This window comes from Eschrichtius robustus, chromosome 14 (genome assembly GCF_028021215.1).
Source record: "Eschrichtius robustus isolate mEscRob2 chromosome 14, mEscRob2.pri, whole genome shotgun sequence".
Taxonomy (NCBI): domain Eukaryota; kingdom Metazoa; phylum Chordata; class Mammalia; order Artiodactyla; family Eschrichtiidae; genus Eschrichtius; species Eschrichtius robustus.
In genome coordinates this window covers 13,744,614-13,768,948 of record NC_090837.1, presented here as the reverse complement: position 1 = coordinate 13,768,948, position 24,335 = coordinate 13,744,614, and the positions used below count along the sequence as shown (strand labels likewise).

General features: G+C 46.4%; 1 long non-coding RNA gene across 1 annotated transcript in view; it reads right to left on the bottom strand.

The window, feature by feature from the left end:
- The window catches only part of LOC137777023 (uncharacterized), an 87,402-nt gene extending 63,896 nt beyond the window's left edge, over positions 1 to 23,506 (bottom strand). The window contains exon 1 of the long non-coding RNA XR_011076381.1: positions 23,429 to 23,506. This is a non-coding gene — a long non-coding RNA (uncharacterized lncRNA). The remainder of the gene's footprint in view (positions 1 to 23,428) is intronic.
- Between the last annotated feature and the right edge of the window lie 829 nt (positions 23,507 to 24,335).

The following is a 24,335-nucleotide window of genomic DNA, read 5'->3' as shown; positions in this document are numbered from 1 at the left end:
GTAACTTATCCATTCTTCTGTTTATCCATGCATTCATTCACTGCTCAGATGTCCGGTATCTACACCCCAAGTACAGCAGTGACACAACACCAGTAGCAGCAGATAACATTTATTTATCCCTCACCATGCTGCAAATATGGTTTTAAGTCCTTTACTTGTTATTAACCTATTTCATTCTCAGAGCAACCCTACAGGGGGTACTAATATCCTCATTGTGCACCAGAGGAAACTGAGGTACAGGGAAGTAAGTGACTTGTCCAGGATCACACAGCTGGGAAGAGGGAGAATGTCGGTTCTAGACCCCTATCCCTTAAACACCGTGTTCTCTGTCTTTAGGTCCCTGGCATATAGTTGGCATTAGTAATAGTCTACCCCCACTCCATCCCTCCCACACTTACCCTAAGTAGATATTGCTAATTGAGTGCTACACCCTTTCCACAGTTCTTGCATGAATCCTCTGAATCCTTCTTAACACAACACTCCATATAGTCACTACCAATCAATTGGAATTGGCATGGGTGATAAAGCCAGTTTGACTGAACCATTTAGGACTATTTGATTGCAAGCAACAGAAGCCGACTCTGGGTATCATAAGCTTAAAAGGATATGGGGGAACTCAAGATGATTGATGGGTGTGTTCAGGAACCAGGAACTTCCTGGAGACTTGAGAACAAGTATGCATATGACAGGTTTGTCTGGATGCCTCCACTAAAATTAATGTGTTATAAGCATATCTTTTCCCCCTGTCCTTGAGTCCTTCTGATCAAGATATAAGTTCCCAGGAGAATGTCTATTGGTTTATTGGTGTAGATCATCGTCCACTAAAACAACAAGAGTGAAGATGAGTAAAGTGCCCACAGAGGTAACGAAGGGGCTATATTAAGGGGGGAAAATTCTGGGAAGCCCAAAACCACATCGCCAGTACCACCACCAACTATCCACTGCATCAGATCTGATCTACCCAATTAACCTGGTCCAAGAATTCGAACAGGGCCATGCACTGCTGAACGGGTTATTTGGTTGGACTGCAAGTCATCACTAAAACAGTTCTGCTGACGATTACAAATCGAGCCTGGGTGTCTTCATGTGGGGAACTAACTCATCAACCAGAGAAAGAATTGGCAATGTCCAGGATGGGCCTTTGAAAGCCTCTGATGAAATCAGCCCATTGATTAATGCAATTAGCACCATTAGGAAAGGAAGTTGTTAACCTAAATCAATTATCCACAGACATCTATCACACTAAGCATTCCTTTGTCTTGAGCGTATTGTATTGTTGGTGTTTCAGTGGTGATGGCCACTAAAAATAAATGATTATTGTTGATTTTCTACTGATATAGCTATTAATGTATCGGTGCCTGTGTGTATAGGCCGCTTACATGTAGTGTACAGAAAATAGATGTACTAACAATAGGAAGTAAGTATTGACTCCCATTTGTCAATTCAGGAGGTAAATATTGACCAAAAAAAGTGCTACTAGCTTTCCACGAGCTAAGAGGCAAAATGTTCATATCAGCTCAATTTTTCTTTAATTCTTTGTATCATTTATCTTCTGCAGTGCAAAGGTTCAGACGCATGGATGTAATTCTTTATCTCTGCCTCGCTTTCTAATTCAGCCTCCTTAATCATGATTCTAATGCTCTTTGTGCCAGTCGGTTTCCATCTATATGAAAACTCCTCTGAACATTTCCACCACTTTACACTAGCAAATTTAAGTCTTCTGTACCAATCTTCCATACTAACCATGATATCATTTTCTTAAATCCAGCCTCAAATGCACAGAACAATTGTCTATGACGATGACAATTCACATTTATTGAACTTCGGCCACCCAGCCCTTTGCATAGATCTCTGGTGATTATATCCATCTTATAGAATAATATTAAGATAATAATAGTTATTGTTTATGTGCCAGGTATGAATTAATTCAAGTATGAATTAATTCAAACTCTCAACTAGCTATGAAGGTCACATTATTATGGCCATTTTACTGATGAGGAAACTGAGGTATATAGGAAAGGTAAGTCCTAATATATACCTGGTAAATAAACCCAAGTATTCTGAATATAATCTCCCCACCCCTGCTCTCACTTGTCCGTGCTTCTCTGTATGTACTTACTGAAAGTTTTGTGGCAGGTGTCAAGTTTCAGGAGTATATTTTTGCTCTCATAGAAACCTGTCCTGGTGTGTAGCACCTGGTGTGTAGCATGCCCACGTTTGTGTGTGTGTGTGTGTGTGTGTGTGTGTGTGTGTGTGTGTGTGTGTGTGTGTGTGTGTGTTTGCCCCCATTTCACCCCCAGATAAAAGAACTGGAATTTATCCGTTCAGAAAATTTGCTAAGGTTATACACCCAACAAGTGAAGCAAGAGATTCAAACCGACCTCTGCCCCCAAACTTTCCTCTTTAGGACAAGATAGAGTCTGGAAAAGTGATCTTTTAAGAGAAACATAGTTTTTAAGCTTTTTGTTTTTGGAATGAACCACTGGATTTCTGCATCACAGCAGTGCCTAGAATTAGCACTACAGGAATAGAGACGACGTATAATGCCTATAATGCTTTATGTTCTGATTGGGGTCTGGAATATGATTGCAACATCTAGAAATATCTGCTTGATCGATTGGAGTGACTAGATTCAACAGATCAAGTAAGCCTAGGCTGGGGAGGGAAGAAAGGTTGCTGAGGGCAACCAGGGAGCATTAATATGAAGAAAATCACATGAGGGAGAAGCGCCAATTGTTCCAAGCACCCTGGCTGACAGTTCCCGAGGAGGTCAGACTTTCACAGAGTCATCAAAAGGAGGTTTAAACACACACAGCAAACCAGAAAGGCAAGCTGGGCTTTCCCTTGGGAGTTGAATTACCAAGAACTTATTTCAAAATATCTTAGACTTTCTGTCAAGACAACACTTCTTCAGCTGCTTAATTAAAACTGGGTGTCAGCAGTGCTTCAAAATCACGAGGAGAGGTGTCAGCTTCAGGGCATGCTTGGGAAACCTCACAGGTTTTGACCTCAGGAAGGAGTTGCTTAAGGGCTCCAGGTACCTCTTGGTAAAACAAGCTGGGGAAGAGGGGTGGGAGGGAGGGAGGAGAACGGAAAGGGAGGAGGCCACTGAGACAGGGACTCAGGATCGATTTACTCCTTCAAGTCACTTAGAATCACACCCCAATTTCTCTGGAAAGATTGAGCTTCCAAAGTGAAAGTTCCATCTCACTTTTGGTTATTGTTCCTATTAAAAGTTCTTTAAAGACAATTACTACCTGAAAATCCCAGATCACCATGTATTGCTTTGCCCTCAGAAATAACTTAATTAGCTAGGTGGTTGGTTGGATGTTGTGGGAAGTAGAATAATCCCCCTCCCCCGAGAGATCTACTTCCTAATCCCTGGAATCCCAGGGACCTGTGAATATGTTAGTTTATGTGGTAGAAGATTTTGCAAGAGTGATTAAACTAGAGATTTTGAGATGAGATTATTCTTGATTATCCAGATGAGCCCTAAATGTAATCATAAAGGTCCTTCTTAAAAGGAGGCAGGAGAGTCAGAGAGAGGAGACATGATGATGGAAGCAGAGGTCAGAGTGACATGGGGCTACAAGCTGGGGTAGTCAGGCATCCCCTGGGAGCTGAAAAAGGCAAGAAACAGATTCTCCCTTGAGCCTCCAGAACATGTACAACTCTGCTGACACCTTGATTTGAACCTCGTAAGACCCATTTTGCACTTCTGACTTCCACAGGTGTAAGATAGTAGATTTGTATTATTTTGAGCTACTAAGTTTGTGGTGATTTGTTACAGCAGCAAAAAGAAACTAACACAGATGTTGAGCTCATTTTTTTCCTTTAGGAATGACTTGAGCTCACTTCCAGTGACACATAAAATGCAACAAAAATAACGAAAGGTATAGTTGGTGTAGGAGATTTTTTCCTGAAAACAGACAAGACCATCGAGTTTGAGGGATAAAACATCAGAGAAAGAAGTATCTCCACGGTGACCCATCCATCTGCTAGGTACTTGTCCGGCTCTCAGCTTCCTGGCAGCCAACATGAAAAAGACGAATCAGAAAGTTGCGTGATTCTCAAGCCTGCACAAACCCAAGCCAATTGCTCAGAAGAACAGCTATTCTTCATATTAAGACCAGGAAACCACCTTTTCTTGGGGTCCCCATCAACGTCTTCATTGTGTGATGAAATGGAACAGAAGTTACCTGACCCTGCATTCTCTCCCCACCGACGCTTGGGACATCGCTATGGTCTGGAAGCTGAGACACGGAGATGAAAAGTATTCCCGGGGATAAAGTGCCTGTAGCCTGAGGGGAAAAGTGAAATAATAAATATGATGCAGTTAAATGGGAATGATCGAATTGGGGAGGATGAGAGAAGCCCAGAAGAGACACCTACCCCAGCCTGGGTACAGTGAGGAGAAATTGCTTCCAGTGGTATCCAGGTTGAGTTTTGAAGGCTGGAGAGGGGTAACCAAGGTAACCAAGCAGAGAATGGGTGTATGTGTGTGGGGGGGCGGTGGGGGTGAGGAGGTATGGGAGAGGTTGAAGACATTGTAGGAAAAAATGGAATAAAAATAGATACATGGGAACTAGGGGTGCCCAGCAACTGCGCTGAATTATGTAGATCACCCCCACCAAGATTCCAGGGAAGGGGCAGAGGGTGGAGGGTGCAGGCCTGGGAGGTAGGGAAGGGTCAGATGCTGTCTAAAGAGCTCCTACTTCTAATACGCTTCCCTACAGAAGAGGATCACAGCATTAGAGAGCCACAGGTGCTGCCCAAAACACTCCCTCCCAGCATCGTCCACTAGAATAACATTCTAGGGAAGAACCTGAGTATAAAAACTGACTATTGCTTATTGGGCAGAGACTACGTGGCCTTCATTCAGTAGATACTATCATTTCTCTCATTTGACAGAGAAAGGAGTCCCAATGGACTTTCTCAGCATCACACAGCAACAAAGGGGCCCAGTAGAAGTTGAACTGGGTCTGTCCCCTTCCTAAGTAGGAAGACCCATCGGATAACAGGAGATTAGGGTTTAAAGAAAAGTCAAGGTAGAGTTCCTCCTCACCCCCTACCTTGAAATGACTACCATGGATAAGAAAGAATTTCTACAATGAACATTCATTCATTCATCCATTCATTTATTCAGTAAATATTTATTCAGGGCTTACTATGTACCGGGCACTGTAGATAAAATAAAGAACCAAACAGGCAACATCCTTGAGCTTTTCGGAGCTTAGATTTTGGGGGGAAAAGATAGCAAATGCACAAACAAATAGAAGTATAATAGGTCGGGCAGTGCTAAATGCTACGCAATACATAAATCTGGGCAAAGGGTGAAAATCCACCGTAGTGATTATGCTGTGGTAGAATAGGGGTGAGGGAGGAAGATGGGATTGGGGCAGAGAGCAGAGGCAGCTCCAACAGAAGTAGCTGTGTTTTAGCTCTTCAGTGGTGGGCTCACGGGGCTTTATTTTATAATCAGGCTTTCATAATTATATAAATGCTACGTATATTCTTTTGGGCGTGTCAAATATTAACGGACAAACATTTTAGAGGTTTAGGGAATGCTATTTTACATTGGTGGTCAGGAAAGCCTCCAGGTTGAGTTTGCATCTGAGCAGAGGTGTGAAGGAAATGAGAACTTGTGCCATATCTCTGGGAATAGCATCCAGGTAGTGGAAACAGCAGGTGGGAAGACCCTATGTGCTTGGAATTTTGCACAATCAATGGTAGGAACAAACCTTGGAAGCACAGAGCTTCCCAGGATATCTTCCTGATAGATATAGATGTTCTCTGTATTTTATATTCTTCCTCATTATTCCACAGTCTTCAAAGGAGATAAGAAAAAGCCATTAATCCGTGCATTCATTTATTCACTAGACATTCATTAAAACACCTGCTGCGTGATTAGCACTGGTGATAAAAACAGTGAAAACATGGACCATGCCTTTAAAGCGTTTATAGGAATCGAGGGGAGGAAATTGGGGAAGATAGAGGCGAGACTAGATGTTCATCTTGCCCCTTCCTAGGACCCTCACACATGAACTTGATTTGAGTTCTTCTAACCTCAGCTAATATGACAGGGTACCAAGTCTGAGAAAGCTCTTCCAGGTCAGGCAATTACTCATGACTCAACAATTAGAGACTTTCACGTTCCCGGCCGGTGGCTTTCACACCTTGTAAGGAGCCATGCACGATAACGTTTCCAGCCAGCGTTGGCCCAGAAAGTGCCAGGGTGCACATAAGTTATCTGCACCCAAGATTTGCTCAAGCACCTGCTTTGTATAGTGACAGACAGGATCATGTTTAGGACATTCCACCAGAACTACAGATTCCCAGGAGAATTAGCACAAACTTCCCAGCTCTCTACCCACTATCAACTGCTAGAGAAATCATAGGAGAATGAGGTAAAGAAAGTGGTTTGTACAAAATGGAAAATTCTGTAAATCTAGTGTAAAGATTTTCCTAGGACCTATGGTGTCAAAGAAGGTTGCATTAATAATAACCCCAACGTTTTGGGCTACTCTCCCCACTTGCTCAAGCAAGAGCTTAGCTGTGTGTGTACTGAGCTATCCTTGCCCCCAGGTTTCTTGAAGAGTCCACAGGAGTACCTCACACGTGGATAAAAACAGGTCAACTGACTGCTCAAAAAGTTAAACATAGAATTATCATAGGAGCCGGCATTTCCACCTGTAAGGATATACCCCCCCCCCCCAAAGAAACTGAAAACAGATACTCAGATAAATGCTTGCACATGAATGTTCACAGCAGCATTATTCACAATCGCCAAAAGGTGAAGAAAACTCACATGTCCATTAATCGATGAATGGATAAACAAAATGTGGTATTTTCATACAATGGAATATTATTCATAAAAATTAATGAAAGTCTGATACATGGTACAACATGGATGAACCTGGAAAATATGATGGTAAGTGATACACGTCAGAGACAAAAGGTCACATATAGTATAATTCCATTTATATGAAATTTCCAGAATAGATAAATCCTTAGAGACAGGAAGTGGAAATGGGGAGTGACTGCTTGACGGATACAGGCTTTTCTTTTGGGATGATGACGTACCTTTGAACTAGATAGAGGTTGTGGTAGCACAACACTGTGAATGTACTAAATGTTTCTGAATTGTATACTTTTAAATGATTAATTTTGTGATATGTGAGTTTCACCTCAATTGAAAACAAATGGTCAGCTATTGGCTGCTATGATTTTCTCACTATGCTGTGGACACCCATTGGCCACTGCCAGGTTACCATTGGGTTTCACCACGTTTGTTAGCCACAACTTGCTTTTGCCAGCATCAGTTGGGTACCACTATCTCCTGTTGGGTAACCTGCACAGCTGAAGACCTGGAGTTCTAGAAAGACCAAAGTGTCCAATCCCTTTATTCTACACACTTCACTTGGATTTGATTTTGAGCAAAATGCAGGCAGGAGTCACTTAGAAACAGAAGGATATGCAAAGCAAATGGTAGATGTTTGGGTCTCACACTAAACCTACACCAGAGTCCTTTCAACTTAGAACCTGGTAAAAGGATTAGCCCTTTGCCATCTGCAAGGCTGCATGAAAGCCAGTCTGTCTGTTAAAAGACTCCTGTAGGCACACCCCAGCTCAAGCATCAAGCTCTCCCTGTCCTTTGATAAAGCCAGATCTGCTTATACGGATGTGCGGCAGGGGAATAACGGACACCTGCTAAGAGAATAAGAGAACTTTGCTGGGGGGAGGGGGAGCGACGCTAGATACAAGCACTTTGCACTGTACATCATCTGTACGGATGGTAGAGAATGAATTATTTCTTCCCAATTCGGCGCCACCATCCATCACAGTCAATTTGCAGCCCATCTGGAAGGTTTCAAAAACCCGAGAATGGGATCAGAGTCACAAAACAGTCCCAGCAACAAGCCTTTCTAAATGGATTATAATAAATACAAACATAAAAAGAGTTCCCTGTTTAGAGGAATTTACCCTGTGCTGTGCCTTACACTCGAGTTCCCTCATTGAATCCTCTCAACAAACTTATGAGGTGGGAACTATAATCATTCCCATTTTGCAGATGAGAAAACCAGGGCTCAGAGATCAATGGAATTCCTGTGGTCACACAGGTAGAAAGTGGTGGATTTAAGATGTGGAGGTAGATGGCATTGACTTAAGATACTGCATCGCGGTCATGATGCAATTGTTATGAGCTCAATAAATCCTACGCTCCTCTGTCTACACTCTTTCCACTCAAAGTTCACCTTGCTTCTTTGTGATGAAGTAAAACTGCATCAGAAAAAGAAATCACTCCCTTTAGACCCTTCTGTCTTTTCTCATCTTTCTTGGATATTTTCTCATAGCCGAACATAGAGGTGACTTAGAAGACGCATGACATAGATTTGGAGACAAAGGAAAATGTGTTTTGTGTGTATTGAATTTGGCTTTCCCCAGTGGGGTTGGTTCATCCTGATAGCCCCAGTATTTGCAGGCAAAAGGAACCCACCAGAGAGAGAAAATATGTGTGGGAGGCTGCATTAACTGACTCTTTCCCTGCATTAATAGACTGGGACCTGCTGCAGGGACTCAGAGCAAGAAATACTTGCTCATTCTATAATCATCAGTGCCTCCTCTAGCCTAGCCATCTGCCACATGCTAGGGAGTAGCAACAAATAGGAAAGACACAGTCCCTGCTTTCATGGAGTTGCATCCGTTTGGAAGCATAGATTAAATAATAACAATTGTAAAATAAATAATGCAATCAGACTGTGATAAGTGTTATGAAAGGGACATACAGGATGTCATAAGAACTTATAAAAGAGTCTGAATCAGAGCACATATAGGAGAGAGAAGGCTGCAATTGACAGAAAAGCCAACATGACGGGGCTTAAACAAGGTAGAAGTTTGTATCTCTAGCATCTAACAGAAGTTGAGAAAGAGCAGTTCAGGGCTGATATGGCAGGGGAGTGGTGACATCAGGGACCCAAGACTCAACTTTTTGTACTACTTTCTAGTATGTGATCAAGTCTCATAATTGCTTCATGGCTCAAAATGGCTGCTGAAGCTCCAGCCATCACAGTCAAGTTGTAGCCATAAAGAAGGAGGAAAGAAGGCAGAGAGCTACATAGGCTTCTCCCACTTGGGTCACCTCCCTTTAAGCAGTCTTCCTACGAGGCCCACACATCGGTTCTGCTTTTATTTCATTGGCCAGAGCATTATAGATCACTGGTTGCAAGTGATGTTGGACAATGTACAATAGTTGTTTATGATAGGCAGCCATGTGCTCAGTTAAAAAGTGGGGTTCCTGCCACAGCAAGTCCAGACTATTAGAAAGTGTTTGTATTGAGATGAAGATTTCTGTTCAAGCCTCATTTTCGTCATTTACCTGCTGTGTGAGCTAGGACAATTCACTTAACCTCTCTGAGCTGCAGTTCCCACCAACAGTACTTATTTCACAGTGGTGCTAGAGTCTTAATTGAAGAACGTAACTTGAATGTAATTGCTTTGCAGAATCAAAAGCTGAGCATGCCTGAAAAGACCCATTATACTTCATAAAACATTTTCCCTTCCTCCTTTTTATTCCTCAAGATCTGGCAAAGCTGGAATATTTCCTTGGGGCAACTGTTCCCAGATTTCTCTTCCGAAGACCTTGACAATGACCTTCCTGCTTAAGGGGCTGATCTCAGAGATGGAATACAGGAACTTTCAACACAGGTTCCGAATCATGACGGTGGCACAGGGGTCATGCAAAGACACCTTACAGGAACAAGGAACAAGGCACGCTAATGAGGGCTTTCAGAGGTTGTATTCAACACCCCAAATTGCTGTCAGAAGGAAACCTCTTTAAAGTAAGAGGGGACTGGCTGGTCTGCTTTGCAGGCTAGGAAAATATTCATGGTGCCTGGTTGCTAGATGGAACTTCAGGGAGACGGCTGCCCCTGGAGCTGTAAGAAATCAAAATAAGCCTGGGTAGCTGGGGAAGTGGTACTTTTGACTATAGCAAGAGCAGTGACAGCTAACTGTGAGCCTACAGTGTACCAGGCACTGTGCTCTGCCCTTAACATGTAATGTTTTATTGACTCCTGGATATAGCCCTCTAAGTATGTCATCTTATGATCCCTTTTTTACAGATGTAAAGTTTGATGCAAGAGGCAAAGTACCTTGCTCAAGCTTGTGCCACTAGCAAGCAGAACAGGTAGGACAAAGTTACAACAGATGCAGCAGAAGTGGGAAAGGCACTCCATGCACCAGGGACCTGATGAGCAAAGCCTGGGGGGCTGGAAGGGCATGGCGTGGTGGGGCAGTGAGGAAACAAGACTGGTTGGAGCAGGTGGTCCACAGATGGACAGAGGATAGGACAAAGTAGGGCCAAACCACATCATGGAAGGCCTTGAATTCTGGGTAAGATACTTAGACTTTACTCCCAAGGTAGCAAGGAGCCACTGAAGGTTATTGAGCAGAATAGTGACACAATGGAGGAAGATTTAGGGGAAGCTTTGTCTGATCAAAATAGAGTCTCCAAGTTATTATTGGTCCCCGAACTCAGGCCATATGGTTGCCCTGCTACACGGTGGGCAATGGTATTTCCAAGGTAAAAAGTCACAAGTTAAGTGGAAATGTCATTAAATCCTTGGTGTGGGAAACTCTGCAGGTTACAGTGTCAGGCTGAAGGACCATCAAGAGGAAGCCATGGTCCCAGGAGCAGTTTTGCAGGTTAAGTTCTGAGAGCAGCTTTCCCCAACCGGCCTGCATTGGCCCCAAGAAGTACCCCTCAGTGATCCCTGACCTTCCATACCTCTCATCCCTTCGGAATGAGGGGAGCAGAGAGATGCCCCCAACTGCCACCCTGGAAAAGTGGGGCTATGGAAACCCAGAGGCCAGTATTTCTAACAGATAATTGCTCTAGCATGTAAACAACAGTTACTGAAGTAGCTCATTAAAGTGACAAAGGCAGTAATTACCCAGATTTTTACCTGAGGAATCTAAGAGAAATACCAGGGGTTACATTTCTGGGTAACCTAAGAGCCTGAGAATCACAGCAAAGCAGAAACACGAGGGCCCAGACCAGTTTGGCAGAAATCTTTGCTCCCCTCTTAGGGGTTCACTGTACTCAGGAATGATCACAGATGTGGCCAAAGTTCCCGTGCATTTCATGCTCACCAGAAATTATGCTCAGTGTACGCTTGTTGTGTCTTTGTGGTTGCACAACAGCCCTAGGGTGAAGGTACAATTAAGAGCCCCATTTTACTGATGAGGAAACTGAGGCTCAGAAAGGGGATGTCACTTGTCCAAAGTCGTTAGGCTTGTAGGTAGTGGTGCTGGGACTTAAGTACAGGTGGTTTGCCCCATTCTGCTCTCAACTCAAGGTCTTCGGGTATCGAGATCTCTGCCTCAAAGCCCAACCAAGGGGACCCTTCACAAACCCTCAGAGATCGGTGATCGCAGCCTGCAGGGATCCAGGGCTGGTCTCCTGACCCCCTGGGAAGGCCCAGAGGTCTTTGTGCTAGCCCAGTCGCCCCTGGCACATGACTTTCTCAAGCCAGGTGGAGGCCACAGGAGGGAGGCCAGTTTGACCTGCAGAGACTGAGGGTCTGGACACTATGACCCGTGGCCCAAATCCAGCCCACCACCTGTTTTTGTATGGCCCATGAGCTAAGAATGGTTTTCCCCTTTTTAAATGGTTGGAAACAATGAAAAGAAGACTATTCTCTCACATCTGAAAATTACAGGAAATTCATATTTTAGCGTCCACAAATTCAGTTTTCACTAGAGCACAATCATACTCATTCGTTTATGTATTATGTGAGGTTGCTGAAACTTTACAAAGGCAGAGGTGAGGAGTTGTGACAGCAATCACACAGCTTGCAAAGCCTAAAATACTTACCGTCTGACACTTTAAGGAAAAGTTTGCCAACCTCTGACCTAGATCATGAAGGTTTCACCTGTGGGCATCAGCTTGACTAGTTCAAGAATGTGCGATGGTAGAAAAACCCTAGTTTCTTGGGAGAGGAGCGGAGGGAGAAATACACACACCACTGGGGGTTTACACACAAAGGATCACACCTTTTAGGGTCATGGAGGAGAACCCAGACAACCAGGTATAAATCCACAGAGAAATGCAAACATCCAAGGGAACAGGCAGAAACACAGAGACACAGGGAAATACCCAAGTGTACACACTCAGAATCTTCAAACCATCCAGGTGTACACAGACACTAAAGCACATAGGTAAACACACACAGGAAAGCCATACCTCCACACATACAGACACACACAGACTCCCAGGGACCCAAAGAGAACACGCCAGCTACCAGGTGTACAAATATATATCATGCTACATAAACAAGGAGATGTACCCAGAGCCATGCAGGCAGATACACACACAAAGGGAACCCCCTACTGTCCGGGTATCATACACTCACAGGTAAAGAAAGAAATGTCTTATTGTACACAGTTACACAAACATTCAGAGAGAGAGAGAAGGAAGGGCAGAGAGAAGGGTAATGAGAGACAGGGAGAGACAGGGAGAGATATTGAGAAAGAGGGAGGGGGGAGGAGGGGAGAGACAGGGTGAGGAGGGAGGGAGAAGGAAGAGGGGGTGGGGAGAAGAGAAGAGAGGAAAGGGAAGCAGGAGACCCCAGGTTCCGTCCCTCTCACCACGTGCTCAGCCTCTCCTGGAAGGTCACTAATCTAGGAGGATAGAGATTTCTTCCCTCACTAGAAGTTGACACAGGAGGAGGAAAGCTGTGTGCCCAAGGCCAGAACAGTCCCTTCCCTTTACTTGTCGGTGCCGGGGACCCCGCTGGCAGTCTGGTGATGCCTCAGACCCCACTCCCAGGATAACATTTCTAAATTATGAAAGGAGACGAGGATTCCATTGAAAGAGAGGACTCAATCCCTAGAACCCGGGCACAAGGACAATCACGCCCAAAGATGCTAACCTGTCCCTTCCTTCCAAGGGCAACTTGCACCTCGTGACTCCATCCTTCTTCCTGCCACTCTTAAGAATTCCTTTCTGGGGCTTCCCTGGTGGCGCAGTGGATAAGAATCTGCCTGCCAATGCAGGGGACACGGGTTTGAGCCCTGGTCCGGGAAGATTCAGCATGCTGCGGAGCAACTAAGCCCATGCGCCACAACTACTGAGCCTGCGCTCTAGAGCCCATGAGCCACAACTACTGAGCCCACGTGCTGCATCTACTGAAGCCCGCACGCTCTAGAGCCCGTGCTCCGCAACAAGAGAAGCCACCGCAATGAGAAGCCCGCACACCGCAATGAAGAGTAACCCCCGCTCGCCGCAGCTAGAAAAAGCCCGCGTGCAGCAACGAAGACCCAACACAGCCAAAACTAATAAATAAATAAAAATAAATAAATTTATTTTTAAAAAAAGAATTCCTTTCTGGAGGCATTTATGGAGCACCTACTGGGGTCCAGGTGCTGGGGAGACAGAGGTGAATGGAACGGGGTCCCTGCTCACAAGGAGCTCGCACTTGAGCGGGGATGAAGGATGGGTACCCAACGGTGATGCGAATCATAATCTTTTTGCAATCGTCACGTCAAAGATCACTGATCACAGATCCATCGCAAATATAATAGTAACGAAAAAGTTTAAAATATTGCGAGAATTACCCACATGTGACACAGAGACAGGAAGTGAGCAAACAGTGTTAGAAAAATGGCGCTGATAGATTTTGCTTGACTCAGGGTTGCCACCAACCTTCAATTTGTAAAACACAAAATATCTGCGAAGCACAGTAAGTGCAACGAAAGGAGGGATGCCTGTATTTGGTTTGAGACTTCTAGAGTCAGAAGGGAGGTTTTGTTTGTCTGTCTTTGTTGGTTTGTTTCTCTTTTACAGAAATTCTCTCCCTGGGGAGAAGGAGAGAAAGCCAACAAGATGATACTCCTAAGAGTCAGCACTCAGCCTCCCCCGTCCACAGGCAACACAGGAGACCCTCTGCCTGCCCGCTTCCCCTGTCCCTGGGGATCTCTGGGAATCAGGCTGAATGACAGTGCCAGCTGAGACGTCCTGGGGGTTCGAGGTAGCAGTTGCTTCCTGCCCAGTGGGAGCCCAAAACACAGAGGAATGTTGGAAGGAAACCTCCCAGGCGGGTGGGCGGCCCCTCAAGGAGCCAGGGAGGGCTGAGAAGGGCAGCTATTCCTCTCTCTGCAGGAATGTAAGTATCCCTGGCCTCAGACATCTCGGCCACTCATCTCTGCTTCATCAACGCCCAGGATCTCTGACTTGGCCTCATTTCCTTGGCGAGCTGGGCTGCACACTGGGGATGCAGAACAGAGGGGGTTGGGGGTCAAGGTGGTCCAAAGCTTCCCATCAGAAGGCATCTGGCCTCAGACCCTTCCGAGGCAGGACAGGTGGCATGTGGGCTGACCAGGCATCCCAGGGTTTGTTTGTCTACCTGCTCAGACCACGCCCCCAGAGCCAGGAGGCCTGTCAGATCTGGAAGTGACAAAAGAGTGAGCTAGAAGTAGAGATGGGCCCTGAGCCTCCCCGTCCCGCCAGGCAGCATGGAGGGGAAGGAAGCCGGCATGCAAGGCCCAGGCACTGAGCACCTGCTCTGTTGCCACAGAGATGGGTCCTTGCTACCTCCCATCGCACAAAAGCAAACTGAGGCCTGGAGAGGTTCAAGCACCTGACTGAGGTCACACCGGGAATAAGAAACAGAGTTGGGTTCCCATTTGATCTAGTGAGGACTGAACGAACAAGGAGATGGATAGATGAATGCCTGACTTCAGACCCAGAAACCACACAAGGCTAGCTCTCAAAACTGCATGATCAGTGCACCCATGTTCACAGCAGCATTATTCACAATAGCTGAAACACGGAAGCAAATGAATGGATAAGCCAACTGTGGGTTATCCATACAATGGAATACAATTCAGCCTTGAAAAGGAAGGGAATTCTGACACAGGCTACAACATGGATAAACCTTAAGGACATTATACTAAGTGAAATAAGCCAGTCACCAAAAGACAAATACTACATGAGGTACTTAGAGAAGTCAAAATTATAAAGACAAAAAGTAGTATGATGGTTGCCAGGGGCTGGGGGGAGGGGAGGATGGCGAGGTATTATTTAACAGGTAAGAGTTTCAGATTTACAAGATGGGAAGCACAATGAGTCTGGATGGTGGTGACAGCTGCACAACAATGTGAATTTATTTAATACCATTGAACAATGCACTTAGAAGTGGTTAAGATGGTAAATGTTATGTTTTGTGTATTTTAACACAACAAAAAAAAAAAAGAAAAAAATGAATGATCAACAGCAGCAGCCTTGTATTGGTTAGCTGCTGCTGTGCAACAGATTGTCACAAGGTCTGTGGACCAGGAATCCAGTCCCGGTTTAGCTGAGTCATCTGTTTCAGCCTGCAATCAACATGCCAGGCAGAGCTGAGGTCTCATCTGAGACTCACCTGGGGAAAGATAGACTCCTGGTTGATGCGGTCGCTGGAAGAATTCAGTTTCTTGCTTCCTGTTGGAGCAAGAGCTTCGGTTTTCTGCTGGGTGTCAATCAAAGGCAGCTTTCCCAGCATGGTTTCTGCCTTCATCAAAGCCAACAAGGGAGAGCGTCTAGTCACTGAATGAAGTTACAATCCAATCGCCGGCAATGTCATCATGGAAGTGACATCCTATCCCGCTGCTTTATTCTACTTGTTTAGAAGGAAGTCACACGTTCTGCTTATCCTCATGAAGAGAGGTTTATACAAGGGTGTGAACAATGAGAGATGGGGACCATGGGGGCCACCTTGGAGTCTGTCCTCCATAATTGTCATAACCAGATTATCATCTTTGTTTCAGGCACTGGGACATTATAAAATCTCGCTCCCTTACTCTAAGAGATGAGCTTAGAGAGGTGGGCAGAGGTCACCTGGATCTCGCAGGCCTTGGCAAGATAAAGATAAAAATTAAGATTTTTATGCCAATCTTAAAGCAATGGGCGTCATAGATGAATTTTAAGCAGCCAGTTGACGTAGCCAGATCTGTGAGCGGCTTTTTAAATTATTATTTGTAACTGCAATAAAATACAGGTAACAAAATTTACCATCTTAACCACTTTTAAGTGTACAGTTCAGTGGCATTAGGTATATTCACATTGTTGTGCAACCATCACCACTATCCATCTCTAGAACTTTCCACCTTGCAAAACTGAAACTCCATATTCCATTAAAACAACAACTCCTCGTTGCCTCCCCTCCCCAGCCCCTGGCAACCCCCATTCTTCCTTCTGTCTCTGTGAATTTGACTCCTCTAGCTACCCCATATAAGGAGAATCACACAGTATTTATCTTTTTGTGACAGGCTTATTTCATGGAGTGTAACGTCCTCAAGTTTCATCCATGTTGTAGCCTGTGTCAGAATTCCCTTCCTTTTAAAGCTGAATACTATTCCACTGTATGGATAGACCATATTTTGTTTGTCTGTTCATCTGTCCATGGATACTTGGGTTGTTTCCACCTTTTGGCTATTCTGAACACGGGTGTGCAAATATCAGCTCGACATTCTGCTTTGAATTCTTTGGGGTAGATACCCGGAAGTGGAATTGCTGGATCATATGGTTATTCTATTTTTAATTTTCTGAGGCACTCCCCAGATCTGTGTTTTTGCAAAGGACACTCTGGTGGCTCTGTGCAGAATGGACCAATAGGAGGCAAGAGTGAGCTCTAAGAGACCCATCAAGAAGCGACTATGGTTGTCCATTAGGGGAAAAAAAGATGGGGGCTCCGTGTAGATGGGGGCTGCTGACACAGAAGGTGAACATGCCTGGAATGCAAATCACGGCTTTCCTAGGAGGTGTGGGACTCCTACTCACAGAAAAGCTTTTTAGAGAAGCTCAAGGAGATTGCTGAGATGAACCGGAAGTCTTCTACCTTCAGAGAGTGGCCTTTCACAGTGGTGAATCACACGGGCTTTGAGGCCAAACAACCTGGGTTGAAATCCTAACTCTTGCCTCTTCTCCCTGAGCCTCAGTTTCCTCATTTGTGGAAAGGATGTAATAATACCCACTTCTTGGAGATTGTGAGGATTAAATGTGATCATTCGAGGGGGCAGTGCCTGATTAAAGTAAATGCTCGGTAAAATCTAGATGAATATGAAACCCCTACCACATCTAGAATGATGTCGGATACCTAGCCTGTCTTCACACAGCGCTCAGCCAGGAAGGTTGGGGTGGCAGTGCCACGTGTCCCAAGCTCCCTGTGGCATCAGCACTGTCACTCGGGTGGTCCAGGGAGTCAGGACTACAGGGCGCCCTTTTTGTATGTTTTCAGACACCTTCTGCATCGCCCCCATCCATCAGCAGACCTCTCGCCTTGGTCCCCTCCAGTGACTGACAGGCTCCTGAATTATAAAAAAGGGTGAGAGATATTTATATCTCCTCTTGAGCCTCACCCCCACCCGCCAGAGGAGTAGGAAGGTCTTTCCGTGCAGGGGAAATCTATAAAGTCCTAGAAAGAACCATTTTTCTGCCGTTCTCAGCATCCTCCTTTAGCTCCATTCCCCCTCAGAGGACAGCTGCCTCACGCTGTCTGTCCAGGTGGAGGGGGGCAGGAAGGGAAGGGGGAGGGGGGAGAGAGTGGGGGAGGGGAAGTGCCACCTGCCAGTCTCCATCAACTCTGCACCCTCCTCTTGCTGCCTCCTCAGGGCAAGCACTTTCCTCCTTTCATTTGTGTGTCGAAGAAGAGCCAACCCTTCAGAGGTTCGTCATCTGCCTCTCTGTCTCCTCCTTCAATACCCTGAATCATCCTCTCCTTCTAAGTCAACTCGAAGCAAGCACACACTACTCGGACCTGGTTCTGAGCACTCAGGCTCACCGATGCCTTCAGTGTCATGGTTCTGTGTATGAGCTATGAAATACGACTGTCCGGGGTTCAAATCCTGGCTCTACCACTTACTATCTGTGTTCATTTTGGACAAAATCCTTATGACAAGGTGCCTATTTCCTCTTGTTATGGGTTGAATGATGTCCCCCCCCACCCCAAATTTCATAGGTTGAAGTCCTGACCCCTCAGTACCTCAGCCTGTGACCTTATTTGGAAATAGGGGCATTGCTGATATAATCAGTTCAGATGAAGTCATGCTGGAGTAGTAGCTGGGCCTCTAATCCAATGTGACTGGCATCCTTATCAAAAGAAGTTTGGACACAGGCATGCACGTAGGGACGACACTATGTGAAGATCGGAGTTGTGCTGCCACAAGCTAAGAAACTACTAGATGCTAAGAGAGAGGCCAGAAACACATCCTTCCCTAGTGCTTTCAGAAGGAGCACAGCCCTGCAGATGCCTTGATCTTCAGCTTCTAACCCCCAGAACTGTGAGAGAATACATTTCTGTTGTTCAAGCAAACCAGTTGGGAACATCATTATACCCATTTTACAGATGGGAAAACTGAGGCAAGGAGGAAGCTGAGCAGATGTTACCTGTCCCAAATCATACAGCTAGAAAGTGGCAGAGCTGGGATTTTTTTTTTAATTAATTAATTTATTTATTTTTGGCTGCGTTGGGTCTTCGTAGCGGTGTGTGGGCTTCTCATTGTGGTGGCTTCTCTTGTTGCGGAGCATGGGCTCTAGGCGCGCGGCCTTCAGTAGTTGTGGCACGCAGGCTCAGTAGTTGTGGCTCGCGGGTTCTAGAGCGCAGGCTCAGTAGTTGTGGCACCCAGGCTTACTTGCTCCGCGGCATGTGGGATCTTCCTGGATTGGGGCTCAAACCCATGTCCCCTGCATTGGCAGGCGGATTCTTAACCACTGTACCACCAGGGAAGCCCCAGAGCTGGGATTTTGAACCCACTCAGTAAGGCTCCCACCTACCATGATAAGAGGTCTGGCTCACTGGGGTATCCACAGGTCAGGGGGAAAAAAATCTTTCAACTCAGCCACGCAAAGACACTCTGAATCCGGTCCCTCCTACGCACATCTAGTGGTTTCCACAGAAAGCATTTCCCCGAGGCCTTCAGAGCAGCTCCTTGGCTCTCCAAAAGTCCCCAGCTGGGGCCTTCCTTCCTGTTTTAAGAAGTGAAAGCACAGGGACACCAGGCCGGGCCCAATATAGTTCCAGATCTAAATTTAACAACAATAACAGGACTCCAGCCTGACCCTGCAGAGAAGAAAGGGGAGGAGGGAAAGAGAAAAAAAAACAGCAACAACTAATTCTTCACAAATTAGGACAATAATAAAAGTTCCTTTCAAGTGTCAGGGCATATTCTTAGCCATAACGTAACACCTAAATCAAGTCCAGGTTGCAAAAATGGCATAATAGCAGGAAGCCAGGCTACAGGCCTAACTTCCTCCGGGGAGACAGGGGATCTAGGGGGTGTCGTAGGCTGGGCGGGCAGGGATGGAGCCAGGCAGGGCCTGACTCACTGGGAGGTGCACACTTCTGGCTGGCCTCCCACCAAGTTCCATCTGGGTCGCCCGCTCAGCCCCTCCTGCTCGGGCCTTTGGAGCCAGAGCTCTCAGCCGTCATCAGCGTGCCTCTCGCCCACCTTCCCAGCCGGTCTTCTTGGCACAGCCCAAGTGCAAGCAGAAAATGCAAGTTGGAGAGGGTAACATGAGACTGCATCTCTAGACCACCAACTGCAGGGAGCACAGTGAACTGAGGGCCCCAGCTGCTGGGCTCTGAAAGCCACCCTGAATCTGCTGGGAGGCCACGGTTCCCACGGGCCGTGGCTCCTGGGGGCCGCATTTAAGCCAACGCCTGAAATTGACAAGGACACTAAGGCAGGTCTGTTCCAGGGAGACAAGGAGTTCCTCTGACAGCTCTAGGCCTCCCTACGGCTTTCCCGAATCTTCCTCAGCCTGCGTGGCAGCCAGGGATGCTGCCATCCGGCCTTTTCTCCCTGTCTCCTCACTCAGAATCAGACCTGCAGTGAAGTTCAACAGCTCTCCCTGCCTGTTCTGGCTATCTCTACTTGCTCTCAAACAGGCACTTCCCCTAATTAAATCCCTGCACATTTAATCCCATCTTGGTATGTGCTTCTTGCAAAGGTCCAGACGAATACATAGAATCATATCCCTTCCCAGCATAACATGCTTCCAGGAGCTTCTTGTCTCACTGGAAGAAAATCCAAATCCCTTACTCTGGCCTCCATGGCCCCTGCCACCTCTCCGACCTTGACTTCTAATCTCACCCCCTGTCTCGATAGCCTTCTTGGTGTTCCTTGAACATCCAAAGTTGTTTTTGCTTCAGGGCCTTTGCACCTGCTGTTCCTCAGGCCCGGAGGTTTCCCGCTCATCCCCCAGGTCTCAGCTCACATGTCACCTCCTCAGAGAGGCCTTCCTTGACCCACTTGATTGAAACAGGCTTCCTGTCTCTGCTCCCCAATCAATATCTGCTTCTTAGACTGAGAAAACACATCACTCTGTTCTTAGATGATTTGTCTGACAGCCCTTCTTGAAAGTAAGCATCTAGAAATATCATAAGAGCCAGCATTTACTGAAGACTGACCAGCTGCCAGACATTCTTCTAAGAGCTTCGCATGTTTAACTCATTCAATCCTTCCCAAGCCCCTGTGAGATGTAGGTACTGCTCATATTACAGACAAGGAAACTGAGGCACAAGGCATTTAAATGAATTCCCTGGGACCATACAACTAGTAGACAGGAGAGCAGGGTTTGGATCAAAGCCGTCTGGCTCCAGAATCCACACCCTTTTCCAGGACACAGTTTTGCTTACCGTGAAGAGAGAATACCTTTGAGTACTAACAAGGACCCCCACGCCTCATCCTGTAACAAAACTGAACGGATTTGTTGCACGCCTCCTACAGAACAGGTGTTGACACGAGTCACCCTATTGCCTTTTCGTGAGGACCTTGGAAGGTGGGACTTGCTTATTCTCCATTTGTCCTCTCCCCCTATACTCCACCCTTCTCTGTCCTGCTCTGTGCCCCAGAAACTGACCTCTATCCCTATGGACTACATTTCCCAGTATCCCTGGTGCTCTGGTTTTCGGTTGGGATCATCCAATGGGAGGCAGTGGCCGAAGGTCAAGGGGTAAAAGGAAAGAGGCTGGGGTATCCCTTCCCTGTTTTCTCTCTAATTCGGGATCACGTCACTGGCAGGGGTTATGTCCCTCCCCACTGCAGCTCCTGCCAGGTGGCTAATCCACCGCCACCCCAGACCTCTTTGGGCTCCTGAAACCCCATTTCCTTACGCCTTGCTCCTTCAACCTACAGAGGGTGACAGCTCCCCACTGTTGCCAGACTCTGGGAGCCTTAGCAACCCTCGTTTGTTCACTTCTGCCCACCCCTCTCTAAGTCACCCCTTGACGAAAGTCTCACAGTTTGAACCATCCAGGGTAGATTCTATTTCCTGCAGAGACTCTGGTATGCAAGCATTAGGACTCCCCATTTTACAAGTGAGGAAGGAGGCTCAGCAATTAGAGGTCACCAGCCCAAGGTTGCAGGGATGGCTAAAAGCAGAACCCGAGTGTGCCTGCTCCGTTCTTTCTTACAAAGGCCCATTTGAACCTAGTGGTTAAGCGCACGGGCTCTGGAGTCACTTCGACCTCGGTTCAAGGTCCAGCTCAGTGACCTTGGGCAAGTTATTTACTCCCCAGAGTCTCCTTTCTCCTCCTCTAAAAATACGCATAATAATAATTGTTTTACCTCACAGGGTTGTTGTTAGAATTAAATGCTACTGTATGTGCAATACTTAGCGTGCCTGGAACGCGGTAAGTGAACGATAAAGACGGCAAGCCTCATCACCATCGACATCATCACTGTTACTACTGTTGCTGTTACTGAAATTCCCTGTTCACCGATATCATTTCCAGACTCGCTACTCCCCAGAAGATAACACGAGAACAATTCACACAAGACTTGATGAGCTAATAACCCCCAAAGCTATTCATAGAGTTTATTCCCACCAACACAGGATGACAGCGGACCCCAGAGTGACTTAACTGGGTCAAAGTTACACCTGACCCCTCCTTTCCTGCTCTCCCCTCCCCAGCTCTGGCACAGGAATTATCACAGCGTTCATCGCCTCTGAAGGCCATCCCTGCTGCGAGGCTTTGATAGGGAAAGTGTGAAGAACAAAGGCCATTGTTCACAGAGGCGGCTGGTGCCTCTCAGGCCCCAGGCCAGCTTCCCAGGGGTGAGGTCTGGCTCCAAAGACACAAAGACGAAAGTCATTAGGACTAGGGACAAACAATGATGGAATCACTTCTATTTACCTGAACCAGAGGGGGCTGCCAAGTGGGGAACAAAGAAGTTGGGACATTCTCCCTCTGCTCTCCCCTTAACTGTGTTTCTTTCAAAATAATGGGAGAGTGAGTGGTCTAGGAGTCTCAGACCGGCTTCAGATTCTATTTCTGGAAAGATGGCACAGGACAGTGCTTAAAAGAACAGTCTGTGACATCCAACTGCCTGGATGCAAACCTCGACGCCATCATAATTAGCTATGTAACTTGGGTAAAGTGACTTCATTCTGTAAGCCTCAGTTTTCTCACCTGTAAAATGGAGATAAGAATAGCTCCACCCTCTCCTAAAATGTGTGTAATTGTGACCTACAGGAGGGATCCCTACAGGATTTCAATTATCATCACCGTCTTCCTCCTCCTCCTCTCTGTAGATTTGGTCAAGTTCCCTGCCCCTTGATGAACTTTAGTTTCCACATCTGTCCAACGAGAATAAACAACCAGTTCAAAAAAATCAGGCGAGGACCAAAGGAGAAGAGGAAAGTCTTTTGGAAACTGCGACGCGGTGCCAATTTGGAAGCAAGATCTCATTAAGACTAGTCCCGGCTCACCTCTACAGAGCAGCCCATGTGAACTTGGCCATGCCCTTCCTTCCCAGGCTAGTTTCTGCATATATAAAATGGGGACAGCCAAAGCATCTTCTTCACAGAGTAAGTGCCCTGAGAATTCAGGGAAGTATTTGATGTTGGCAAAGTGCTTACCACGATGCTTAATGTATACCGAGTGCCTAACAACACCTTAGCTATTTTCTTCCTATTAGGAGACTGAAGGTCGGGAGCAGATATAGACAAGTAATTAGTGGAAATTAACATGCTGCTCAACCAGGATGGCTGCACTGCACAGGCGTACCCATTTTGTGGAAAGAAAAACTGAGACCTGGAGGACAATGTGGGGTGTGGGGTAGGAGATACACCTTCTAATGTTCAGTGGTATCTGGTGAGTTCAGGTCATTTTTACCAGTGTCCTAACCAGGCCGGGTCAAAAAACCTAGAATGAACCCTTGTCACTCGCTTTCCCAGCATCCTCACTCTCTTGTCCTCACCCCGTGAGGTGCTGATGGGGGTGTGGGAACAGACAGATACTGCCTAGTCCAGACAGAAACCAACTCAGGTTGGCTTAAACCAGTCCCTCTCCACCTCTCAGGTCTGCTTGTATTGGCTTCATTTGTAGGCAGGCCCATCTCTCATGGTGGCAAGGCGCCCACCAGAAGCTCCCAACAGATGTCTTACCAGTTCAGCAACTCCAGTGAAAAAGAGAGCTCTTCTTTCCCAGTACTCCAGCCAGAATCCAAGGAGTGTTGGTTCCCACTGGACTGTCTTGAGTCACATGACCACCCCTGAACCTATCACTGGGGTCCAGGGAATGGAATGTGCTGATTGGCCAAATCTGGAACAGGAAGTAGGTGCATTCTTCTTGGATGATGAAAGCGTGGGGAGGGATAGTATCTGGAGGGAAAATCGGGTTGCTATTACCGGAAGAAGGCAGGGTGGGTGTTGGGCGTGCATGGAGAACAGATGTCACCCCACCACCACACACCGTTGCCCCGGCTGCCACCCGGGACCGGCTCCTCCCTGGCCACTGCTCAGGGTCCTCCTCTGATGTCTCCCTATATGTGTTCAGTCAGGTTCAGAGGAAGAAGGCAGAAGAGCACACACTGACAGGCTGAGTTAAGTGACCTGACTGACTCCCTGAAATTCCTGGACCTCCATTCCTTCCTCTGCCATGGCAGGCAAAAATGTCTGCCCTCAGGACATCAGTGAGCAAAATGATACAAAAGCCCTTTGCAAAGTGCAAAGACTCTTTAAGGGCAAGGTCTCACTGGATTGGACTGATATCTTTTTCTTTGGAGGCAAGAATCTCAACTTCAGTTTTATTTGTAACTCACCTGATCACTCAGCTCTCACTCACCTGGTACCCAATTAAAACAGCTTTCCCTGATTAATCCGCACACAGTGATGCATGGGCTTAGTTATTCCCTCAGCCCACACACGAAAACCACAAGCAACAGACACCATTCTAATGCCAACTTTACAAGTGAGGAACCTAAGTAAGGAGATGTTTAATCACTTACCCAAGACAACAAAGGTGTGAAACAACAGAGCTGAGATACAAGAATTGCTCTGCCCGGATCGGGCC